Genomic DNA, 19,246 nt, shown 5'->3' with positions numbered 1-19,246 from the left:
GCTTGGGGCAGAAACCTAATGCCCTTGGTTTGCATGGGCAAAGTCCAGCTGGACTGGGATTGGCTGAGGCTGAGTCCAGCTGGACTGGGATTGGCTGAGGCTGAGTCCAGCTGTGCTGGGATTGGCTGAGGCAGAGTCCAGCTGGTCTGGGATTGGCTGGGGCAGAATCCGACTAGGCTGGGATGGCTTGGGGCAGAAACCTAATGCCCTTGGATCACATGGGCAGAGTCCATATTCGCCAGCTGAGTGCATGAGAACCTGCACCAGGAGCTGCCCCTGTGATGTCGGTCCCCACTTATGCCAAAGAGCCTTCACCAGAGGATGCAGGTCAACATTTCTAACTGCCTTCCTCTCCCCTGGTGCTGGTGTGGGGATTATGGGACATGAGGAAGAAAAAGTGCCTGGCTTTCTCAGAGTAGCAAGCTGGAGAGCAAGCAACTTGTGTCTGCTTTGCTGCAGCAGCTGTCAAGCTCCGGTGCCATCCATGGAGCATGGGCTGGGGCTGGAGATCCAGGTGGTGATGTCTCTCAGAAAATGCTTCTGAAGGAGGAGCAGAACTCTGCAGAGAGCACGTTGCCTCTGGCCCCACAATCAGCAGGCAGAAGAAGGAATTCCCAGAGGAGGGAATTCAGCTTGGTGCTGAAGTGCAGTCGGAGCTGGGAGGTGCAGGTCCCCTTACTGGAAGGAAAGACTATGGGGAGAGATTCCACCCTACTCCAAGGTCTCCTGATTAGGACTGTGCTGTCCTTGTTCCAGCTTGGATTTCAGGCTCCTGATAGGAAATATGAGCATTTGGAGCAGCCTTCTGTCCCCTGTATGCTTCCCTCAGAGCTCCCCCAACTCCTGCACTGAGGGGGCTGCAGGCACAGAAGGACAGGTCATGTTTGAGGGGTGCTGAGCTGCTCTCAGGTGTCCGGGCATGCCACAGCCAGCTGTGCTGTGCTGCTTCACAGGCTGGGGACCAGCTCAGACCATTCCTGCACCAAGGCTGTATTATCCCCACTTCTTAATGCTCTTATCTTGAAGACTCCCCTCAGATTAAAGCCCAGGCAGCCAGTTCCCTCCCTGGATTTATTGCAATGCAGTTTTCTTCCTTTAATCTGATCAGAGTGTAAGCTGCTCTTTTCAAAGTGCATGGGGAGGACAGATGTGCATGTCACTGGTGCAGTGAGCCAGGCTGACTGAAAGCAGTGGGAAGGTGCCCTGTTCTTTAGCTTGGTGGCACATCTGACTGTTTTCATGGCTTGAACCCTGTTTCTCCTCCAAGCTTCTGAGAGCAGCTGTGTGATGTCCCAAGTACACCAGCAGTCATAAGGCAAAAGGTTTGCCTCAGAGCAGGAGGATTTTCTTACCATGCTGGATGGTGTCTGTTGACCTTCCTGGACACCCTTGTTAAGCTGGAGCCCAGTGTTTTCTGTGACAGCCGTGGGGACCCTGGTGTCAGGGAAATGGTGCTGGCCATTTTGACAAGACCCTAGCAGGTGTTCAGGTGACATCTGAGGATTTGACCTCAGAAGTGTGACTGTCACCCATTCATGGTGGACTCATGGTTGTTCCTGATGAGCTCATGAGTCCATGGCCATGCTTGGAGCAGGGCTGGAGAAGCCAGGGGTGGACTCGTATCCCTGTCAAGTTCCTTCTTTGCCTCTGCCTTTGGCTCTGCTGAGGGACTGAGGAGCTGAGACCACTGCTCTCTGCACAGCTGGCTCCGTGTGAGGGCTCTCCCAGTCCTGATGCGTGTCCTCTGGGTCATCCGCACTCAGAGTGTTCCCAGAGAAGGCAGGGGCGCACGTAGAGCCGGGGAGGGCTGGTGGAGAGGAGTGCCTGGGGGAGATGCTGGCTATGGGCGTGTGCTGAACCTGACATGTGGTGATACATCTGGGATCTGGGTACTGTGAAGCAGGAGCATCCATCTCTGCTGGATCCCTCCCTCACTGGGTGGGCCTGAAGGGACATGGGGTAGGGGAAGATGGGGGGAGGACTCTTTCATGATGGGGAAGGGGCTGGGGTTAATCCATGCCTTTCTGAATTCACATTTGTCTTTACCTTCCACAGCCCAAGGAGCCTGGTGAGCACGGTCACAGAGCTACAGCCTGGCTCTGCCCACCCCGCAGCCAGTGCATGGACCACCAACATCCTCCCTCTCACGAATGACAGCAGCATCCTGGCAGACGAGACACCTTGGAGAGAGTGTCCAGACTGTGAGTGCTCTGGGCCCCGCGGGGTCATGGTGCTGCTCCGTGGGGTTTCCTTGGGGCAAAAGGCAAGAGGAGCCTGTGGGTGTTGGAAAGCTGTGGGCTTCCCCTCTCTCGGGATGCTGTTGCCCTGTGAGGCAAAAAGAGAGCCTGGGTGTCAAGCGGAAACAAAGGAGAGGTACTGCTGGCAGGGTAGGGGATACGGGGGGCTGTCTGGGGTGCAAAGGTGAGCTGTTATGGGGTGCTGGCATGGCCCCACTGGCCTGGGGCAGAGGGTGATGAAGGACTCTGTTACAGGTATGTCTGGGGGCAGGGAGAGCTGTGACAGTGTCTGCTCCAGGTGATGGCTGTGATGCTGGGCAGCAGCTGGAGCAATGCTAGAGCACAGGAGCATCCAGGCTCCTGCTGGGACTGCAGGGCAGAGACCAATGCGACAAGGCCAGCCATGAGGCAAGAGGCAAGCAGCCCCAGGAGGCACCTGCACCCACCAGGTGTAGGTGCAATGGGATCTGTGGGGCTGCCCCTCACCGTGGTTTGCTTTCTGCTCTCCCCTGTTAACCTTTTCCATGAGTTCAGCTACATGTGGCGGTCTGCAAGGTCCCTGACTTCCTGTGGGCTAGGTAGGCAAGAGGAGCATGCAGATGCTTGACCCTCTCCAGCAAGCCAGAGAAGGAGGCTCCTGCAGGGGACGGATGCAGCCCTCTCAGGCACATGGAAAACCTGTATTTCTCCCCCAGAAAACCTGTATTTCTCCCCCAGCGAGAGAGAGAGGAGCTTGTGCAATGGGCAGGGCTCTGGATTCAATCAGTGTTGTCACAGCTGCTAAGGTCCATTGGGAAGGAACTTGTTCTAAAAGCAGCAGACACGTGAGAGATGGTGAATAGGCAGGGCAAACCTACAGAGGAGTAAATCCCATGCCTTCTCCACATCAGGAGAGATCGCCTGCCATGTCCCAGGATGTGACACTGAGCTGAGCCCCGTCAGCAGCTCAGCCAAACCCAAACATTCAAAAAGTCCTGGTTTGGCCTCCCAGAGGGAGAAGATGGTCATAAAATCCAAAAAGCATCAAGAGCATGTCAGGGGCATTTCCTTCACAGCCCTGAAGCCTTGGTCAACAGCAAGTGGCTGTGGGACCCCGAGGGGTGGGAGACAGTGCAGGGGCTGGTGTGGGTGCCCTGTCCTGGCCCTGACGCCACTTTGAAGTAAATAACAGCTTCTCCAGAGAGCACAGGCTGCCGGAGGGCTCTTGACCCTCAGAACACGAGGCTTTCTCAGTACAGCAGCTACTAAAACCCTTCTTTGAATTGTTGTCACAGGAAAATCCATGATGCTTTCTAACCAAGCTGATCTTTTTGCCCACCCTCCGGGCCAACAGAAGAGTCTTTGTAGCCTTCTGGTGTCATTGGGGAAGAAGAGGCATATGGTTTCCTGCAGGCTGGCATACATGGAGGTTTCTCCTTAACATTGAGACTCTGGCAAGTGGCGCAGAGGTCTTGAGGAGATTTGGGGATGAGGATGGCGGTCAGGCATACGTGCATGGAGGGATGGGCTGTGCACCTGGGTGGCTGCTGTGTTGGACTGAGGATGAGGTTCATGTGCAGCTGCAACCTCATCCCCCTCTGCACTGCAGAAAAGACCTTCTCCAGCCTTCCTCCTGAACAGCACATGCACAAACAGCAAACACTACCAATGCAAACCGAGCACGTGGTTTGGTGATGACTGAGGCACAGCGATGCTCCAGGCAGCTCCCACGCACTGTGTTGCCAAGGACAGGGAAAGGGCCAGAAGGAAATAAAATCAGATGGGCTTCGGTGTTCCCTGGATGTTACATCCAGGAGGATGGGTGTCTGATCTTGGTTTCTGATGTGGGAAGGGAGTCTGGAGAGCAAATGGTCACAGTCCCCATGGGGCACAAAGGTGGGTGGTCACATGGGGGACAGTGGTGTCCTTAGGGTAGGAGAAACCAGCGGGAGCACCCCTGGGCTCTGGGAGGCCACCACACTGGCGGGACCACCGCTCTCCCCCAGGACCTGCATGGCACTGCAAGCCCAGCCCCTGTCCCCTCTGCGAGAGCAGCAGGCAGCAGGAGCAGGGCCCTCGCTGGCTGGCCTTCTCTGCCTCCCTGCTCCCCAGCAACCACCTGTATGTCTCTTTCTTTTAACTGCAGTTGCTTGATTTCTCTTTGGGTTCTTTTTTTTTTTTATGTAGGTGACACGTTTTGTTCGAAGCACTTAATTACCTCTTGGGATGCATTTCATTTATTCATTAAGATAGAAATTGGAGTTGTCGGGTTTGCTTTATTTTACTATTTTTTTCCTTCTTTTTTCCCTTCTCTGTTTCGTAAGGAAAGGGTGAAGAAAAAAATACACACATACCTCCAGTATCTGTGTACCCAGCCTCTCTCCTCTGTGCCTCCCAGGATCTGCCATAGCTCCGGAGCAGAGGAGTGGTGATGGGGAGGCATGGTCCGCCCTGGCAGTCTGTTGGCACACCATAGCTCCTTGGAAACTGGCAGGTAAATGGCAGTGCCAGTGCCAATGCCAGCTCCCACACCGCTGCTGTGGAAGATGCTGGGAGGTGAGAGGCATGTGCCACATGCTCTGGCACAGGGCAGGAGTGCTTGAGATAGGGGCCTTGCAGCCTGAGCCCCCTCTGCCCAGGCAGCCACAGCGCTGCCCACAGTGGGGTGCCGAGGGGATGGGGGGGGACTAGCCATGCCTCAGGCTGCTGATGCCATCAGCCTACCGGGGAAGCTGTGTCATGGGGACACAGACAGGCCTGGTTCTTCCTCTCTGACCTGGATGTGAGAGCAGAAAAGCCCTGGAGATGCCTTTGCTTGTGCTTCTGCAAGGCTCGAGGGTCAGGGCTAAGGATGTGTGCACAGGACGTGGTCCTGCCCAGCCCATGCGACTGGAAGGTACCCGCTGCTGGTATGGTGGTGGGCTCCATGGTGGCATTTGGGGATGCTGTGGCTGCACAGTGTGTTGGTCTGCGAGTGGGGGTCAGCATGTAGTGGGTGATGTCCCAGGAGGCGGGTGGCAGAGCTCAGGACAGCCTGGCTGTGGGGAGGCATAGCTGCACTGCTGGATGGGCATTATAGCATGGCCAGGCAGTGGGTTGGCATCCAGGTGATGATTCAGTGATGCTAAGGAGGGAGGAGCAGCGGGCATCTCTGTTGCTAGAGCTGCCCTTCCCACTGAAGGACACATGCAGGAGCAGAACGCAGTGGTGGGACACACAGTGCTTCATTGGTGCCACCTCTGGGTGCCCCTGCTCTCCCGTGTTGTGGGGCAGGCTGGAAATGAAGGGTCAGCCTCTCCGTGTGCCTCTTCCCAGACCAAAGGTGTGCCCCCCACCCAAGGCCAGGCTGGCAGCCTTGGCTGGGTTTTGCGACAGGTGGTTTTCTCCAGACCTGGTGTGTGCTCGTTCCCAGCCAAGCTCGCAGTGAGCAGCCCTTGGCGGGACCACCCCCCGCAGGTGGAGATGGAGCCACTGAGCAGGACCTGGAGCTGCTCTCCTCCACCTGCTTGCCCTGTGCCAGGGAGGCCAAACCCCTCCTGGCACCCGTCTGAGGGTGGCTGGATGCTCCAGCACCTTCAAGATGCAGGATTTTGCTTCTGGCTGTCTTAAGCAGGGGCCTTCTTGCAGTTTCTGCACAGGGTGCTCAGTGAAGCATGTCTTCAGAAAGAGGACTTGGGTCCTTATCGCTAGTCAGGACTTCTGCTTTCATAATCCTGAACGTACCAGAAAATGCAAGCGTGACTGTCTTTCTCTGGATGTACGTCTCACCGCAGGGCTCTGGTCTCACTCTGCATTTGCGTTTCTGCCCAGGGAATTTGAAACCCAAACGGCCCCTTCCACCAGAGACATGGCTGTATCGCGGCAAACCTCGTGCTGCCTATCAGTTGTGAGGAACCAGTAACTCCAATTAACTGAAAAGAGAAAGGCACCTCGCACTAGAAGCCCCCATCTCTCTGCTGCCTGGTGGCTGAGCACAGAGGGCTCTAGGGTGCTTGCTGTCTCTGCTGGATAGTTGCATAAACCACCCGTGCCCTGAGTTTTGGGTTTGGGGGTGAAGAGGAGCCCGGGTAGGTGAGGTGGGGGAGCAGGGATGCAGTTCCTGTGCTCCTGCAAGGATTCGCCAGCATGGTTGGAGGGAGCTGCTGGCCTGCAGGAGAGGGGTGGCAGAGTCTTTGCGCATTGTGGAAAAGAATCTGAAATTAAAAGCTAAGTAGTGAGACTGATTAAAGACCACAGAGCTCTGAGAAGAGGCAACTGAGGACTTCTTTCTCCTAATGGCCGCCTTCTGTATGTTGAAGAGAAGCTTAATCTAAGCTCCAGCACTGCTCGTTGACACGTGCTGCAGGCAGGGGCAGTACATGGGAGCAGGATTACTCAGGTCTTGGTTCAGAGGCAGGGTCCAGCCTGTTTGGGAAGGACTAGGGGCCCACTCCCCTACAAAGTCTTGCTTCCTTGAGTACAGAAGGAGGTGGTGGAAGAGGATGGGATGGTGACTGTTTACACTGTTTGGCCCAGCACCTGGCCCCTACCCACTCGGTTTACTCCCAGGACAGGGATGTGTCCCCTGAACACACGTGTGCTCAGCCATGCTGAGCCTGACTGAGCATGGCTGAGGACCCGTCTTTCCCAAAGTGTTTGGTGCAGCCCGGAGCAGTGGTGGTTCTGTGGGGGTGAGGGCTGGCTGGCAGAGAGTGCTCTGAGCTGATGTTCAGCCTGGAGAATTGCAAGCCCAGGACAACATGAATAACATGGAACCATGGAACCTAGCGCCTGACTTGCAGGCTCCAGCCCTTCTTTCAAAGGGAAGAAATCTGGCCTGCTTGCAGAGTCAGCTTCCACATTTGTACGTGATGAGCTTGTGGGATTGACTGAAGGCCACTGGTGGAGACATCTGTGCTCTTTCTGGGAGCTTGCTTGCTTAGAGACTGAATAAAAGCAAAGAATGGACTTGAGGTTTTGTGTCTGTCACCCCAGGCCACATGTTTCTAAAGCAGTGTCAGTGCCCAGAGCTCTGCAGATCCATCTTCTGGCTGACACAGAAGTAGAGTACACCTTATTCGCTGTAGAGAAACCCACAGACACATACTGAGCTAATAAATGGTGATCCTAATAGTTGCCTCGCTACCTTTCTTGATAAATAGCAGTCCGGACAGCCGACGGATTTGGGTTGTGTGTAGATGAAAGAGAAAACTATGGAAGGACAGATGGCTCAGTGGACAGATGGATGTATGAATGGTTTGTTCTAAAAAGCTGAGCTGAGTAAATTCAGAGAGGTGAACAGGTGGATGCTGTGGTGGGGAGGATGGGACTGCAGAGGCAGAGCTGCAGGGTAGCTCGGCCAAGGGCAGGTGGATCTGGCACCTCCTGACCCCACACATCCCTATGGTGCTTCTTGTCAGAAGCCTTGGTGCATGAAATCTGCATTCTGGTCCCTGCCCCAGCAACAGCTCTTTGCTGCCCAGGATTGCTGTCCCTTGGTTTTAGGGGTTTCTGGGTTTATTCTTTCTTTTCTCCTCCTCCTAAGCTCTCATCAGCATGAACAGTCCCATTAGGAACAAGTGGACTGGACCAAGAGTGCAGGCAGTTTCTGTCCCTTGGCTAGAGCCCTCTGGAGAGCACCAGCTCCCTCCCTGATTCGCCCTTTGCTCGGTTTCCCAGGGCTGAGAGGGAGGGAGAGTTGTGGCTTTTAGAGGCAGCATGCCTTCCTCGTGACAGGCTCCCTGGCCCAAACGGGCTCCGGTTTTCTCCCAAGCTGCATCCTCCAACTGGTACGGCAGAGGGGCTGCACAGAAAGCACAAGGACCCCGCTGCACACTGCCTGTGCATCTGCATGGCACTGACACCCTCCCAGGAGTGCTCTGGCCCACGCTGCAAAGGGGCTGCAGCCACACACTGTGAGCACTTTGCTCCCACCATTTCTCACAGCTCTTGTTCTGGTGCCAGCCAGCCTCCGCAGACCTGGAAGCTTTCTTCCCTCTGCCTTCCTCTCCTCCCGCTTCCCAGGTTTGAAGAGAGACCTCAACTGGGGCTGCCTGTGCCAGAGACAAGCGCAAGAAAATGGGAATGAATGGTTCCTGCTCCCAGCCAGGCTGTCTGCTAGGGAAGCCGCAGCTTTATCTACAGAGCCAGGCTCTCCCGGGGCCAGCTCCAGGACCTGCCTTGGGCAGGAGAAGGTGCCAGTGCTGTTCCAGACCCCTTTGCTCTCTCTCCAGAGCGGTTGTTTTCCATCCAAGCAGCACTGCAGCACTCGAATAAGAAGGGATTTGCAATGCAGAGAAAAACCTCCCACCTGCCACTCAGCAGCGTGTGGGCTGAGAGCAGCGCTGGGAGCAGCTGTGCCACATCCCTTCAGCTGCTCGGGCTCCCCAGTCCCCCTGCCTGTGCCCTCTGGGCTCGGCCACCTGGCAGCATGTGATGGGCCAGTTCCTGGCTCCGGGACCCCGAGCTGCCAGGTGGGCTTGCGACACTCCTCCTGAGACCCTCTGCTGCAGTGTGCCCCAGAGGGGGAGCACTGCCCAGGGACCATGGAGATGATGCTCTCAGCTGTTTTGGGACTTGCTGCCTCCTTGCAACATGCTTTATTTTCCCAGCCCGCCGAGCAGGGACAGGACTGCTGGCCTCACTTGGTGCCTTCCTTGGAGTCCTGGGCATGAAATGCAACGTAGGGGAGGTAGAAGCAGATGTAAGACAGTGAGATTTTTGTGTCTGTGATCCAGCAGATCAGTATGTTACCAGAGAGAGTGGGTGGATACTTTGGCAGTGGAGCTCCAGAGAGGGGGCCTGGGGGACTCAGGGGTGCTGCAGGTTAGTCCCGCACCAGAAGCACCGACACTGTTCCTGGTCCCCTGAGGTCTGGGCATACCTTGCTTTCCTGCTGGGAAAATGAGGATGGCTGGTGGAGGCTGGTTTTGAAGGGAAAATGTGTGCTTGGTCTTGGCTGTCCCCACACTGGGCTGGCAGAAATTGGAGCAGGCTACGTGGGAGGGGGCACCATCCCCAGATTTGGAAACCAGTGTTGACCACACATCCTCTTCTGGGAAGGCCACCATGGTCTCTGGTCCCTGGGGAAGCTTTAGTATTACCTACAGAGAGAAGGAAACCCTCTGCCAGGCACAGAGTAGTTATTTGTGCCCTTCTCAGTCTCTCAGTGGGGCAGAAAAGGTTTGGGTGATCCCAAGGTCACTGCTTCACTGGGGCTGTGATGAGGGACATCACAGTGCTGCTGCTTTGCACTTTGGGCTGCTGACCCTACCTCCAGCCTGGAAAAAGCAGGCTGTGGTGGTTTACCTTGCTTTCCCTCAAACTGGCGGTGAAACTGGGGACAATCTGCAGGGGAAGTGCCGTGGTGGATTGGCTCCAGGTGCTGCTGAGCCCAGGTGGGACAGGCCTTACTTCTGCAGCACCGACTAAGGAGCCCCAGAGCACATGCCCATGTCTCCTCCCACCCTTGTTTCCCCAACACCCAGCTGAATCCTGTCCCTGGGCAGTGGGAGCAGAGGGAGCACTTCTCTTTCCCAAACTGTCACATGGCACTTCACCTCAAAAAGTCGGACCGTGGCCTGCAAGGGACCCGCTGCTGGCAGCTGGGAGCACTGGAGTCCCAGCTGCTGAAGATGGTGAAGGAAGCCAGCTATACCATGGAAGCCCAGGAGGTTTGTCTTCCAGGAGCTAAAGGTGCTTTCACGTGGTTTGCAAGTGGCTGCTGGGTTGCTTTTACCCCTCTGTACTGGGGCATGCTGGCTTTCTGGGTGAGCTGGGAAGAGGGCAGCCGAGGGTACGGTGGTTCAGCGCAGAGGGTCCGCATGGCTGCGGTTAGGGGGATGCTGTCCAGCCTCTGGCAGGGAGATGGCTCCTGCTTGAGAGGCTCTGCCCTGAACAGGCAAGTGCTGCACTGGAGACAGGAGAGGAGAAGGGGTGGTCTGAGAGCATCGTTTTTTGCCAGAGTAAAAGGGAGAAGGAACCTCTGCCGCCTCCCTGGGGTAGGGTTGCAGGAGGGGAGGAGTTGCTCTGGCTTGCACAAGGAGGCAGGAGACCCCCAACCTCTTGAGAGCTGGGACCACCAGGGAGCTCACTGGAGGGATGTGTTTTCTTGCTTAGAGCACAACTGTCAATGGAAAAGTGTCGGCACCGACTTCAGTGCTCAGAAACACTGTGGGCTGGGACATTTTGGGGAAGATTTTTAGCTGCAGCAAAGAAATTTGGCAGCTTGGAAGCAATCTAATCATCCTCCTCCCATATGCTTGGTTCTATTTAAAAGGGAGCATGTACCCGATTCCTTCCGACCAGCACGGTGACATTTCCAGAGTGCGTTTGGAAATAAATTTGGCATCCGCTGTCAGAATCTCAGATTGAGCCTAGTGCAGCTAATTTGGGCTCTGAATGCCTTTGCCTCTGCAGAGCACCTTTCCCTGCTGACAGTTCCTACAGGCAGCAATGGCAGAATTTGCTTCCTGCAGCCAGGATGGCACTGGCACCAGCAGGGCTTCGAGGACTGACAGGCATGAGCGATTTGGTTACTGGCTGGTGGCTCAAGCCCCTTTCCAACAGCTGCTAAAGCTGAGGGACATCGTTCCTGGATGGGTGGTAGCTGTGTTCCTGGCTCTCCTGAGCTGCTGTCTCCCAGCACGGAGGCAGAAGGAGCTGCAGATGCTTGGGCTCATCCTGCCAGCCTCCTGGGAGAGACAAGGCCATCTCCTTCCCCTTGCTCACTAACAGAACTGTCCTCCTCCAAGCTCTCCAGAAACCTCTCTGAAAACAGTCCTGCCTTCTGCCCAGGGGGGGCAGGCTGTGGAGGGGCATTTAAGATCTTCTTCCCCTTCCCTCTCCTATTGCACACCAGCTGCCTGAAGGTCTGAGGTGATGCCCAGCACAGTGGGAGCGATGTGTGCTGCAGCACTGCCCCACACTCTGCTGGGTGCTGTGTGCAGGTGTAACAAAGCCCATCTCCTGCTGGCCGCAGCTGAAAATTGGCAGGAAAGCGGGTGCCACTTGTACCTCCCTTGTGGGAATGTGCATCAGGTACCCAAGCAGGCTGGTGGGCCCGTCTCCATCCTGCAGATGTGTCTCTGCTTTCCCCAAGATAGGTGAGCGTGGCTCTTTATGTCTTGGTCTTTGCTCTCTGCCTGCAACTGCACCTTGCACCTTTGGCTTGGTGAGTTGGGGACCATGCTCCGAGGGGAGTGTGGGGCTCGGGGGCTGTGCTGCACCCCTGTGAATGTCACTGGCGATGGCAGCAAGGGGCAGTGCCAGGCGGGTGTGTGGATGTTTGGAGAGGACTGTTACTGGGTTCCACACACGAGGTTTGGTGCCATGTCAGCCTGTCTCAGCGTGTTAGGTTGGGGTGGATGGGCTGTGTCTAGAAATGAGACCAGGTGCCACATCTCTGACCAGGAGAGGTTCCCTCCCCTCACCCAGAATCCCAGTCCCCACTTGATTCCCCCAGCCCCACCCCCCCCCAAGCCCTGCCCTGCCTGCAGCTGTGACCCGAACTGCCGCAGGCACACAGAGGTGACAGTGTGCATTGCCCCCCACCCAGGGGGACAGCCTACCTCCCTTCTGCTTTCTTCCCGCTGGTTTTGGTCTCCCCCAGTGCTGCAAAAGGGCATTGGGGTGAGGGTGGAAGAGTAAAGCGGGTTGAAAGCATATGGTCGGATTAATGCTTTATCTCTGCCTCCTAGCTATACATGTGTTCCTTCTCTGCCTATGCCATTAGCTTCGTTAGCACCGCTGGAGTGGTGGATTAAATCCAGTGAGCTGTGCAATGAACCTCATTGCTCGAGTCAGTTTTAAGGATTATAGTGAATTATGTAGATCGGAATCAGACAGCAATCCAGGCATGGCCCGATGTCTCGAGGGGGTGACAGGGCTGTAGCTTTGCCATTCAGGAGGTTTACTGTGATCTAATTAGATGTTCAAACAGACCCTCCTGGCCACAGCTCTGCAAACGCCTGCCCGCATTTGCCACTCCCCTCTCTGCGCTCAACTTTGCTCAGTCTCAGTAAACAGCAAGGTCTGGGCTAGGCCAGGGGACAGAGAGGGGCAACACGTGGTTAGTGCCCGGATGGCAGAGGGTCCTGGAGCCACGGAGGGAGTGAGGGAAGGGAACAGAGGTAGGAGGCTAACAAATCACTCTCTTGGCACCAGGTGGGACCCGATGCCTCCCTCTGCCTGGGCTGAGCCGTGGGGACCTGCCTGGGTGCAGGCTGTGCCTCTGGTCCCCACTGTGCAGCCCGTGCAGGGGCAATGCCTGGCTGCAGGCACACACCTCTGCACCACTCCCTGCTCCCTGGCATGAGCTTTCACAGGGCAGAGGAGGACCCGAGGGTGTAAAAGGCAGGATCCCTCACTGCAGGGAAGAGGGGATGCTTTTTCCATGGTCCTGACCTAGAGCCACTGACCAGCAGAGTCCTTCTGGGCCATCCTGGTCCAGTTCAGACACGCTGCCTGCCGTCTGTACCTCCACAGTGCTTGCTTCCCGCTGACCAGGGCAGACATACGTGGTATTTTTTCCCTGGCTCTGTTTTTGAGCCTGTTTGATTCTCCCTCACTCTGCAGTGATACAAAGCATGCTGTGCGCTGGCAGTAAAAGCGCAGAAGAAGCGGCCCCCAAAGTGTGGCCAAAGTAATAAATTAACATGGCTCTGGAGAGCGAGGTGGTGAAGCCTACATGAGCATCCAAGAAAACCATTGTAGGTCCAGCTTTTGGTTCAGCCCTGATGATGCCCACATGTGGATCAGGCTCCAGACTGGAAGGTGCCTCATTGTCCCATGCCAGCTTACGCCCTCCTGAGCAGCCTTTGTTCAGGTGAGCCCGTGAGCCTTTAAGCAGTGCTGGGGGCAACGTGCTGGATGGGTCCGGCTTCTGTGGGACTGCAGGGTGCGAGCTGGTGCAGCAGCCAAGCTGCTGCCTCGGCTGTCCCCAGAGCAGCTCTGCTGGGGCGCAGGGGTGCTGCAGGGAAATGGTTCTGAATCGTGAAACCGAAGGTGTCTGGGATGGCCCAGGGAAATGTATACATGTTGGCAGCCTGCTTTATCCGCTGCTTTGCTAGAATAGATCCATCAAGATTAAATGAAGAGCGACGCTTGCCCTCGTATCTCTTTTTTGTCACTGTTGGTCTTTTTAGCATCGGGCTATAAATTGTCTGCCTTGCCCAGGCACTGAAATGCTCTTCCCCTTGCCTGTCTGCTGGAAATAGAGCCAGCCTAGGGCTGTTGTTTAGTGGTACACAGAATACACTACCTCAGCAGAACTTCCCGTCCCAGGGTTTCAAAGGTTTCACATGGATGAGTGAAGTGAGCTTGACAGTCCACCTGCAAGCCAGTTCAGCAAGGCAAAAGGGAAACTGAGGCACTAAGTGTGGATAGCTGAGAGTGACTCAGGGTCACACAGCAAGTGGCATCCACCCATGGGAAGGACACTGGCCTTCTCTCTGCCAGCCATGGGTGCCGGACACCAGGCTTCCTCAGCCTTGCTGGGTTGCTGCACTTAAAAGATGTCACAAGTCTCCCCCCTTGTGAGAGGTGTGTGCGTGCGGGTAGACAAGGCTGCCGGCTCCCAGCCTCCCAGACCTGCTCTCTTTTGGGACCGTGATGGTCCCACTTGCAGCCCAGGCAAAGCAGGGCTCTGCAGGTAGCTGGAAGCACAGGGGCCAGGGAAGCCAAACACCTCCTGTGCTGCCCTTACTCTGACTCCTGTCCCAGGGGTGAAGCCAGGATAGCTGAGAGCCTAAGCAAGTCTTGTAACTCTGTGCCAGGAAATAAGGAAGGGGAATCCTGTGAGGCAGGTCCATAGCAGTTTCCTAACTTGCTGGGGCCACCTGAGGTGAGCATCCCTTCAAATCCCTCATCTCAGTGAGGATCCTGACAGATGTCTACACCTTGGATGCAGCACAGCAGAGGAGGAGCTGGTTGTTCATCGTCATTGAGCTCCAGACAAAAGATGTAGGGAGAATCCATATGGAGAGCATTGCATAAAGCTTGGACGGGGAAGGGATTAGTCCAGCTCAGAAAGACTTTGGTTTCAGCTGTGGTAGTGCTGGGCACAGCTCTGTTCCTGACTGGTGATGAAATCCCAGAATAGCTGTTGATGTGACTCGGGATAACTGCAGCACGGGGCATCTCTGCTCCTGGGCCAGTGCCCGTTCCTGCTTCAAAAGCCCACCAGGGCTGAAGTGCCTTCTGGGCACAAAATGCCCTGGGGTCCCCTCCAGCCAGAGGTCAGGAGGGAAGAGGGCTGACTTGGACAGACCCTGGGGGCTGCCTGGCAGCAGCTCTGGCACCTCCAGTGGGAATTGCCCACCTTCTTGGCATAAAAGGAAAGGGGGGAGAGCAAAATCTGGGGTGGGCACACACCAAAACAGGAAAGATCTGGCTAGTCTGGGTCATTTAAAAGGCCTGTGAACAAATGGGTGACAGATGTAGTCTCCATGACAACCCACAGCTGGCTGGGCAGGAATTAAAGGGCACCATATTTCAATGGAGTGTCAGCATCTCAGATTCATCTACTCCTAGTAACTTGGGTAATTACAGATGCACTTGAAAATGTGCAGATCCAAACATGTTTTAAGCCCTTTGGAGATAAGCGAATACAAGGACAATCATCCAGAAGTCTTATCTTCTGCTAGAGCTCCTGACTCCCAGCAGCATGCCTCCACGGTCATTCCCCGGGCATTGCAGGTGATGGATGTGAGTGGTGAGACCTCGCCTGTTTGTTCTCCAGGCAGCTCCCTGCAGGAAGAGAGCCACCGGTGCCAGCACACACAACTTCTGTGTTTCGCACCATGTTGTTTGGTAAACTGGTGGTTCACAAAGAATGCTCCGGGCTCCGAGCCAAGCAAATTAGCTGTAATAGGTAGAGAGCAATTAATGGCAGGTTTAACTGAACACCATCTCACAAAAGCTCTGCCCCATGGTGTGGGCTTCCCTCATGGTAAGGATCCCAGTCTGAGGGATTCCTTACATTGGGAGGTTTGTTACTGAATGGCTGCTCGGCTCTAAATGAGGGCAGCTGAAAACAGTATCTGCCCCATTTAAATTGGTGAAGGGAGTTCATCAGTGAAAGGGAGAAACAATTGGAGACTGGCCTCTCCTCTGAAAAAAAATCTTTTGCCTGTTATTACTATAATAAGTCTCCAAGTCATGTGTCTGAAAGGGCTGAAGGGAAAATCTATTTTTCTCCCTGTTTTTTCAGGCTGCTGCCTGTGTGACAGTCGCTCTGCAGTCGCTGTGCTGGGTTCTGCGTAGAGGTAGCCAGTTTTTCCTGTTGTTCGTGTGGGTTTTTTGCATGGCAACGGCAGAGAGAAATTTTTTTTTTTTTTTTTTTTTTTTGTTAAGAAGAAGCAAATGTGATTGTAAAAAGCAACTCAAATTTGCAAGGAAGAGAGGGGAAAGGGGCAGGAACACAGGCATCAATGTACTTCACTCCTTTCTCCATTTTGGGACCACTGCAGTCATGCTGTTCTCAAACAACCAAGCCTGGGGATGTTGTCTTCATAGTCGGCTCCAAGGACACCCAACAAGAGACCCCAGTCCAGGGCTGCCCAGGTGCCTTTCCTAATGGCCAAGGCAGAAGCAGGTCAGCCTGAGGCTGAAACCTGGCAGGGAGGCTCTGGGTGTGCTGTTAGAAAGTATTAGGGGTTTGGGTGCCTTGGTCTTCAGGCATCCTTTGGAAAACTAAGATAGCAAAGGGAATGGGAGAGGCCTAGCTCTGTCTGGGCACCGAGAGTGGTGGGGGAGCTCTGTGCTGCCGGGAAGTGCCTGAGCCCATGGGAAAAGCGCCCATGCTGATACACCCAGAGCTACTGTGGCCCCAGTGCTGGGCCACCAGCTGCTGTCTGCAGGGGAAGGTGCCATGCCCATCCCAAGTAAAGGCCATGAATGCCTCCCCTGCTGCCCATACCAGGCTGCTCCTTCCCAATCCTCCTTGCTCCAGCCCTGACCACGTCTGGAAACCATGCGCCAGCTCCAGGCACGCTGTTCTGCTCTGCCCACCAGGCTGTAACAGCCCATCATGCTCCCTTGGGAAACGGTTCCCTTCTCTGGTCCATCACATCACTCCCACGGCTGGTGCATGCGTCATTTTTTTTCCCCTTCTTCATACAACTGCCCTTTAGATATTTATATAGTGTTATCATGTTCCCCCTCAGGCATCATCTTTCTAGGCTATACAAATTAAGTTCCCTTAGTCTCTGCCCATAAGTCATCCTCTCCAGTCTTTGTATCAAATTGGCTGCTGTACTCAGGATGTTTTTTTCCTTTTCTGTGTGCAATGTTTCTCTCCCTATGAAAGCCACACTGGGTACTGTAGTGCACACCTACTACCACAGTGTGAAAATAGGATTAAGACCCGTTTTGTCCAGTGAAGGACCATTCTGGGCTCATACCTGCGAGCAAGCTGCCTTTCAGCAGGTTGGCAGCTGGGTGTCACCTCCCCACCCGGTGCTTCTGACTCTCCAGTCTGTAGCCTCCCATCTGCTCGCTTCTCCCCATGCTGTGTGCCCTCCTTCCCAGCTGGGAGGGTCTTGGTGCCAGCCCCAAGTGCCAGTCTTGGTGTGCACCCATCGGCAAATGCCACCCGGATCTCCCTGGATGCCCTTGGCTCAGGGTAGCCACCGTGCTCCTCTGCCCCCCGGTTTGTGGTAGTCCCTCAGCCGAGTGCTCATCCGCTGGTGTGCCTCATGCCCCTGGTGCCCAGCACCCTGTAAGTGTCACGCCTTGGCCACAGTGGAGGCTTCTCTGTTCTGCCAGAGTGGCCCAGCTCAGTCAGCAGTTTGGGGAGCGCAGGGGAAGGGGGAAAGGCTGTCCCTGCAGCTGTGATCTCTGAGCAGCACTTTGCTTGCAAGCGCCGGGGGAGGGCAGCTTGCAGGGGACACGACTGCGAGATGCCGGCAGAGCACTGATTTGCCCTCAGCCTGCCAGTGAACCCCTCGCTGGAAATGACCGTGGTTAAATTCTTGCGTTCTGTGCCTTGGACGCCTGCAAGGCCCCAGCTCTGGTGGCACGCTTGGCGCTGGTTTCTCCTGCAGACACTCAGCTGTGGCAGAACGAACAGGGAGGAAAACACGCTAACATCGCCTACTCTCTGCAGTGTGGCAAAGGCCACACCAGAGCAGTAACAAGTGCTTGACAGTGGATAAACTCATTCACACAGCAGATACACTCTATTTTATTCATATTTTCCCCTGGAAAATTAGATTTCATCTCCAGCTGTTCATGCTTTTTTACATTCCATATAAAGCTGAGTAACGTGTGCTAACGGGGCACCCTGAGGCAGTGCTGGCAGGGTTCTCATGCCTGCTTAACCAAGCACCTGCCTCACCACCTCTCCCAGTCAGCCATGGTGACCACCTGTGGTCACAGTGACCTCTTGGGAGAAACTGTTGTAAATTTGGGAGTTCCCATCAACCAAAAGTGTTTCTGTCATTCCTGCCACCAGGTTTGGGGTTTGTCCTTATATTTTGTAGGCTGTATATTCATCCAGACCTACTCCTGGGGGGCAGCCAGCTTGCCCGAGTGCAGTGAGCTGCCTCGGGGCTCAGGGCACTGTTATGGAGAGAAGGGGGGTGAGCTGTGCCGTGTCCCCAACCTGTGGATTTGCAGCCGCTCTGTTGCTGTCCTTCCTCCTGCAGGATTTCGTTCTTCTCCTGGCCTCTCCTTTTATATGCCAGCTTGGGCTTCTCTCTTAGTTGTTGCCTGCAGGATGTCTTGAGAGGTGGTGGTATCTGAGATCTGCATAAAGGTTGGGGAGGATCATTCCTTCATGCCTCCTGTCACCTGTGCTGCTTTCTGGTGATTGTAACCTCCCCTCTGAGGGCTGGTGGGTTGTTGATGCAGTGTCAAATACCTCTGGCTGTGCGAGGCTGGACCTGGCTTTGCATGAATGCTGCAAGCTACAGTCACTCCCAGGGGCAGCAAGGCAGGAGGTTGCGTGGCTTCAGTGCTGCCGGCATCTGAATGGTAGGAGTCTCAGCCTGACGCTGCCAAGCTCTGGTCGGGAGCCACCCTCCTGCTCTGAGGATCCCACCACTCCCACAGCATAGGGAGGCCCCATCCAGCACTCGGTTCCCAGCACATCCCAGTTTCAGTGCTAGTACTCTGCGAAGGCTCAGGTTGCCCATTTCCAGGCATCTGTGGTCCTGCCTGCACCTCCCCAGCTGCAGCCTGGTGGGGACCACACACCAGCCCAGTGGAAGGGGGTGGTTTCCACTGCCCCAGCACCTTGCGATGCCCTGGGCTTTCACAGCCCTCCCTCCCCATTGCACCGTGCCCCTTCCAGCTTCCACCAGCCATCAGTGATCTCAGCGATCAGAGAGTCCCTCGAAACGCCACTGTGACACTTAGGGACACAGCTTGGTGGTGACTTGGCAGTGTTAGGTTAACAGCTAAGACTCAGTCTTAAGGGTCTTTTCCAACCTAAGTGATTCTGTGGTTCTGTGTTATAGTCTGTCTTTCACCCCTGGCATTTCCACATGTTTTGCCTTGGAAGGCTTGATATTAAAAAGCATCTCATGAGATGTGATGAGAGGATTATAGAGGTTGAGCTAATAGTGTATTTCACTTTGTAGCTTCCCTTTAAGCAAAAACTGGCCCGGGTCAGCTGCCTAAACAGGTGAGAACCAATGAATGACAATGTACAGACCAACTTGTATGTTTTTTCAAGGCATTAAAGTTAATTAAGTACTAATCAACTGAAATACTCTGAAGTATCCATGTCATAGCAACCTTGTGTATCAGAGCCTGCCTGATTTCTAGTCACGTTAAGTTCACTTCTTACATCAAGGCCGTCTGCTTTACAGATTCACTGCAGCTTCGTGTTGCATATCCAACCTGCCTGCAGGCTGATGGATCGGATAGAAGTGCAGCCCCGTTTCAGGAAGGGAATCAAGTGTGTTTATGATGGGAGTGTTGTGTTGAGCTGAGTGGAAATGAAGCACGTGCGTGGGAGTGGGCCACTTGCCCCTGTGGCCAGTAAAGTGCTCATAGGGTCCCAGGGCGCCCTGCAGGACCTGCCGCTGGCCATCTCGGCTCTCCTG

General features: G+C 55.0%; 1 protein-coding gene across 2 annotated transcripts in view; it reads left to right on the top strand.

Moving 5' to 3' along the window:
- The window catches only part of DLGAP4 (DLG associated protein 4), a 157,577-nt gene that overhangs the window by 23,999 nt on the left and 114,332 nt on the right, over positions 1-19,246 (top strand). For both annotated transcript variants that reach the window (XM_056353304.1, XM_056353305.1), the window contains exon 2: positions 2,056-2,201. The gene's annotated coding sequence lies outside the window, so the exon portion shown is untranslated. The remainder of the gene's footprint in view (positions 1-2,055; positions 2,202-19,246) is intronic.

This window comes from Falco biarmicus, chromosome 10 (assembly GCF_023638135.1).
Source record: "Falco biarmicus isolate bFalBia1 chromosome 10, bFalBia1.pri, whole genome shotgun sequence".
Lineage (NCBI taxonomy): Eukaryota > Metazoa > Chordata > Aves > Falconiformes > Falconidae > Falco > Falco biarmicus.
Note: the sequence above shows the minus strand (reverse complement) of the source record. Positions and strands in the feature narration are given on the sequence as shown.